This window comes from Hyla sarda, chromosome 4, assembly GCF_029499605.1.
Source record: "Hyla sarda isolate aHylSar1 chromosome 4, aHylSar1.hap1, whole genome shotgun sequence".
Lineage (NCBI taxonomy): Eukaryota > Metazoa > Chordata > Amphibia > Anura > Hylidae > Hyla > Hyla sarda.
The window spans coordinates 44,182,864-44,187,863 of record NC_079192.1 but is presented as its reverse complement, the minus strand read 5'-3'; the positions used below and the strand labels follow the sequence as shown (position 1 = coordinate 44,187,863).

Here is a 5,000-nt window from a genome sequence, read left to right as displayed (position 1 = left end):
GGAAAAATTGCCTGGTGTGAGGATTAAACTCACAGTTTTCAGATTATTAAATTCATAGGCCGACCAGATCACTGCAGAGTTAAGCAGCTGGAGTTGGAGTTGTACTTTGTGGATGGAAAAAGAAAATCATTACCCCACAGCTTTAAGCCATTCATTTGGTCCACTTGCCTTCTAAGCTAAACTCATGCCCATCTCTTAAGGAATTCAGCAAAACCTCATGGCTAAAGACAAGAAAATTGCCCAGTTGGGTCTCTCATGGCTAAAGACAAGAAGTCAACCAAACCTCATGGCAAAAGATGGAAAAATTGCCCAAAGTGAGGATCAAACTCACAGTTTTCAGATTATTAAATTCATAGGCCGACCAGATCACTGCAGAGTTAAGCAGCTGGAGTTGGAGTTGTACTTTGTGGATGGAAAAAGAAAATCATTACCCCACAGCTTTAAGCCATTCATTTGGTCCACTTGCCTTCTAAGCTAAACTCATGCCCATCTCTTAAGGAATTCAGCAAAACCTCATGGCTAAAGACAAGAAAATTGCCCAGTTGTGTCTATCATGGCTAAAGACAAGAAGTCAACCAAACTCATGGCAAAAGATGGAAAAATTGCCCAAAGTGAGGATCAAACTCACAGTTTTCAGATTATTAAATTCATAGGCCGACCAGATCACTGCAGAGTTAAGCAGCTGGAGTTTGAGTTGTACTTTGTGGATGGAAAAAGAAAATCATTACCCCACAGCTTTAAGCCATTCATTTGGTCCACTTGCCTTCTAAGCTAAACTCATGCCCATCTCTTAAGGAATTCAGCAAAACCTCATGGCTAAAGACAAGAAAATTGCCCAGTTGTGTCTCTCATGGCTAAAGACAAGAAGTCAACCAAACCTCATGGCAAAAGATGGAAAAATTGCCCAAAGTGAGGATCAAACTCACAGTTTTCAGATTATTAAATTCATAGGCCGACCAGATTACTGCAGAGTTAAGCAGCTGGAGTTGGAGTTGTTCTTAATGGATGAAAAAAGAAAATCCTTACCCCACAGCTTTAAGCCATTCATTTGGTCCACTTGCCTTCTAAGCTAAACTCATGCCCATCTCTTAAGGAAATCAACAAAACCTCATGGCTAAAGCCAAGAAAAATTGCCCCCTGTGAGGATCGAACTCACGACCTTCAGATTATGAGACTGACGCGCTACCTACTGCGCTAACGAGGCAAGGGGCATGGTGGTATGATCCAGTGCCAAGCGGATAATTCAAAAGAATACAAATTTTAGATCACTTTTTTACTTTTTTTTTTCCTCATACAAAAAAACTATGGCAGAAGCAGGTCCCATATGGTCTAGCGGTTAGGATTCCTGGTTTTCACCCAGGCGGCTCGGGTTTGACTCCCGGTATGGGAATATGTTTTTTTTATAAACTTGCAGGCAAGTTCAAAGGAGGGTGAGGTCATTTGAAAGTGAAGCGGACGGAGTTCTAGTTGGTCTTTGTGGGTGAAAAGAAAGAAATCGGAACACATCTGTTGTTAGCCATTTATTATATTCATTTTCTCAAGATCCCACTTGGCTTCAAAGCTAAACTCATCCCCATCTCCACTTTCTAACTCTATGATGCTAAGGAAGTCAACCAAACTCATGGCAAAAGATGGAAAAATTGCCTGGTGTGAGGATTAAACTCACAGTTTTCAGATTATTAAATTCATAGGCCGACCAGATCACTGCAGAGTTAAGCAGCTGGAGTTGGAGTTGTACTTTGTGGATGGAAAAAGAAAATCATTACCCCACAGCTTTAAGCCATTCATTTGGTCCACTTGCCTTCTAAGCTAAACTCATGCCCATCTCTTAAGGAATTCAGCAAAACCTCATGGCTAAAGACAAGAAAATTGCCCAGTTTTGTCTCTCATGGCTAAAGACAAGAAGTCAACCAAACCTCATGGCAAAAGATGGAAAAATTGCCCAAAGTGAGGATCAAACTCACAGTTTTCAGATTATTAAATTCATAGGCCGACCAGATCACTGCAGAGTTAAGCAGCTGGAGTTGGAGTTGTACTTTGTGGATGGAAAAAGAAAATCATTACCCCACAGCTTTAAGCCATTCATTTGGTCCACTTGCCTTCTAAGCTAAACTCATGCCCATCTCTTAAGGAATTCAGCAAAACCTCATGGCTAAAGACAAGAAAATTGCCCAGTTGTGTCTCTCATGGCTAAAGACAAGAAGTCAACCAAACCTCATGGCAAAAGATGGAAAAATTGCCCAAAGTGAGGATCAAACTCACAGTTTTCAGATTATTAAATTCATAGGCCGACCAGATCACTGCAGAGTTAAGCAGCTGGAGTTGGAGTTGTTCTTTGTGGATGAAAAAAGAAAATCCTTACCCCACAGCTTTAAGCCATTCATTTGGTCCACCTGCCTTCTAAGCTAAACTCATGCCCATCTCTTAAGGAAATCAACAAAACCTCATGGCTAAAGCCAAGAAAAATTGCCCCCTGTGAGGATCGAACTCACGACCTTCAGATTATGAGACTGACGCGCTACCTACTGCGCTAACGAGGCAAGTGGCATGGTGGTATGATCCAGTGCCAAGTGGATAATTCAAAAGAATACAAATTTTAGATCACTTTTTTACTTTTTTTTTTCCTCATACAAAAAAACTGTGGCAGAAGCAGGTCCCATATGGTCTAGCGGTTAGGATTCCTGGTTTTCACCCAGGCGGCCCGGGTTCGACTCCCGGTATGGGAATGTGTTTTTTTTATAAACTTGCAGGCAAGTTCAAAGGAGGGTGAGGTCATTTGAAAGTGAAGCGGACGGAGTTCTAGTTGGTCTTTGTGGGTGAAAAGAAAGAAATCGGAACACATCTGTTGTTAGCCATTTATTATATCCATTTTCTCAAGATCCCACTTGGCTTCAAAGCTAAACTCATCCCCATCTCCACTTTCTAACTCTATGATGCTAAGGAAGTCAACCAAACCTCATGGCAAAAGATGGAAAAATTGCCTGGTGTGAGGATTAAACTCACAGTTTTCAGATTATTAAATTCATAGGCCGACCAGATCACTGCAGAGTTAAGCAGCTGGAGTTGGAGTTGTACTTTGTGGACGGAAAAAGAAAATCATTACCCCACAGCTTTAAGCCATTCATTTGGTCCACTTGCCTTCTAAGCTAAACTCATGCCCATCTCTTAAGGAATTCAGCAAAACCTCATGGCTAAAGACAAGAAAATTGCCCAGTTGTGTCTCTCATGGCTAAAGACAAGAAGTCAACCAAACCTCATGGCAAAAGATGGAAAAATTGCCTGGTGTGAAGATTAAACTCACAGTTTTCAGATTATTAAATTCATAGGCCGACCAGATCACTGCAGAGTTAAGCAGCTGGAGTTGGAGTTGTACTTTGTGGATGGAAAAAGAAAATCATTACCCCACAGCTTTAAGCCATTCATTTGGTCCACTTGCCTTCTAAGCTAAACTCATGCCCATCTCTTAAGGAATTCAGCAAAACCTCATGGCTAAAGACAAGAAAATTGCCCAGTTGTGTCTATCATGGCTAAAGACAAGAAGTCAACCAAACCTCATGGCAAAAGATGGAAAAATTGCCCAAAGTGAGGATCAAACTCACAGTTTTCAGATTATTAAATTCATAGGCCGACCAGATCACTGCAGAGTTAAGCAGCTGGAGTTGGAGTTGTACTTTGTGGATGGAAAAAGAAAATCATTACCCCACAGCTTTAAGCCATTCATTTGGTCCACTTGCCTTCTAAGCTAAACTCATGCCCATCTCTTAAGGAATTCAGCAAAACCTCATGGCTAAAGACAAGAAAATTGCCCAGTTGTGTCTCTCATGGCTAAAGACAAGAAGTCAACCAAACCTCATGGCAAAAGATGGAAAAATTGCCCAAAGTGAGGATCAAACTCACAGTTTTCAGATTATTAAATTCATAGGCCGACCAGATTACTGCAGAGTTAAGCAGCTGGAGTTGGAGTTGTTCTTTGTGGATGAAAAAAGAAAATCCTTACCCCACAGCTTTAAGCCATTCATTTGGTCCACTTGCCTTCTAAGCTAAACTCATGCCCATCTCTTAAGGAAATCAACAAAACCTCATGGCTAAAGCCAAGAAAAATTGCCCCCTGTGAGGATCGAACTCACGACCTTCAGATTATGAGACTGACGCGCTACCTACTGCGCTAACGACGCAAGTGGCATGGTGGTATGATCCAGTGCCAAGCGGATAATTCAAAAGAATACAAATTTTAGATCACTTTTTTACTTTTTTTTTTCCTCATACAAAAAAACTGTGGCAGAAGCAGGTCCCATATGGTCTAGCGGTTAGGATTCCTGGTTTTCACCCAGGCGGCCCGGGTTTGACTCCCGGTATGGGAATATGTTTTTTTTATAAACTTGCAGGCAAGTTCAAAGGAGGGTGAGGTCATTTGAAAGTGAAGCGGACGGAGTTCTAGTTGGTCTTTGTGGGTGAAAAGAAAGAAATCGGAACACATCTGTTGTTAGCCATTTATTATATCCATTTTCTCAAGATCCCACTTGGCTTCAAAGCTAAACTCATCCCCATCTCCACTTTCTAACTCTATGATGCTAAGGAAGTCAACCAAACCTCATGGCAAAAGATGGAAAAATTGCCTGGTGTGAGGATTAAACTCACAGTTTTCAGATTATTAAATTCATAGGCCGACCAGATCACTGCAGAGTTAAGCAGCTGGAGTTGGAGTTGTACTTTGTGGATGGAAAAAGAAAATCATTACCCCACAGCTTTAAGCCATTCATTTGGTCCACTTGCCTTCTAAGCTAAACTCATGCCCATCTCTTAAGGAATTCAGCAAAACCTCATGGCTTAAGACAAGAAAATTGCCCAGTTTTGTCTCTCATGGCTAAAGACAAGAAGTCAACCAAACCTCATGGCAAAAGATGGAAAAATTGCCCAAAGTGAGGATCAAACTCACAGTTTTCAGATTATTAAATTCATAGGCCGACCAGATCACTGCAGAGTTAAGCAGCTGGAGTTGG

General features: G+C 41.4%; 4 non-coding genes across 4 annotated transcripts; 2 read left to right on the top strand and 2 right to left on the bottom strand.

The window, feature by feature from the left end:
• Nucleotides 1–1,131: 1,131 nt before the first annotated feature.
• TRNAM-CAU (transfer RNA methionine (anticodon CAU)) lies at nucleotides 1,132–1,204 on the bottom strand. The gene has a single exon. It is a non-coding gene; the product is annotated as a tRNA-Met (tRNA).
• A 1,263-nt stretch (nucleotides 1,205–2,467) lies between these two features.
• On the bottom strand, nucleotides 2,468–2,540 carry TRNAM-CAU (transfer RNA methionine (anticodon CAU)). Its single transcript has one exon. It is a non-coding gene; the product is annotated as a tRNA-Met (tRNA).
• Nucleotides 2,541–2,654: 114 nt separating this feature from the next.
• TRNAE-UUC (transfer RNA glutamic acid (anticodon UUC)) lies at nucleotides 2,655–2,726 on the top strand. The gene has a single exon. It is a non-coding gene; the product is annotated as a tRNA-Glu (tRNA).
• Nucleotides 2,727–4,289: 1,563 nt separating this feature from the next.
• TRNAE-UUC (transfer RNA glutamic acid (anticodon UUC)) lies at nucleotides 4,290–4,361 on the top strand. The gene has a single exon. It is a non-coding gene; the product is annotated as a tRNA-Glu (tRNA).
• The last annotated feature ends 639 nt before the right edge of the window (nucleotides 4,362–5,000 follow it).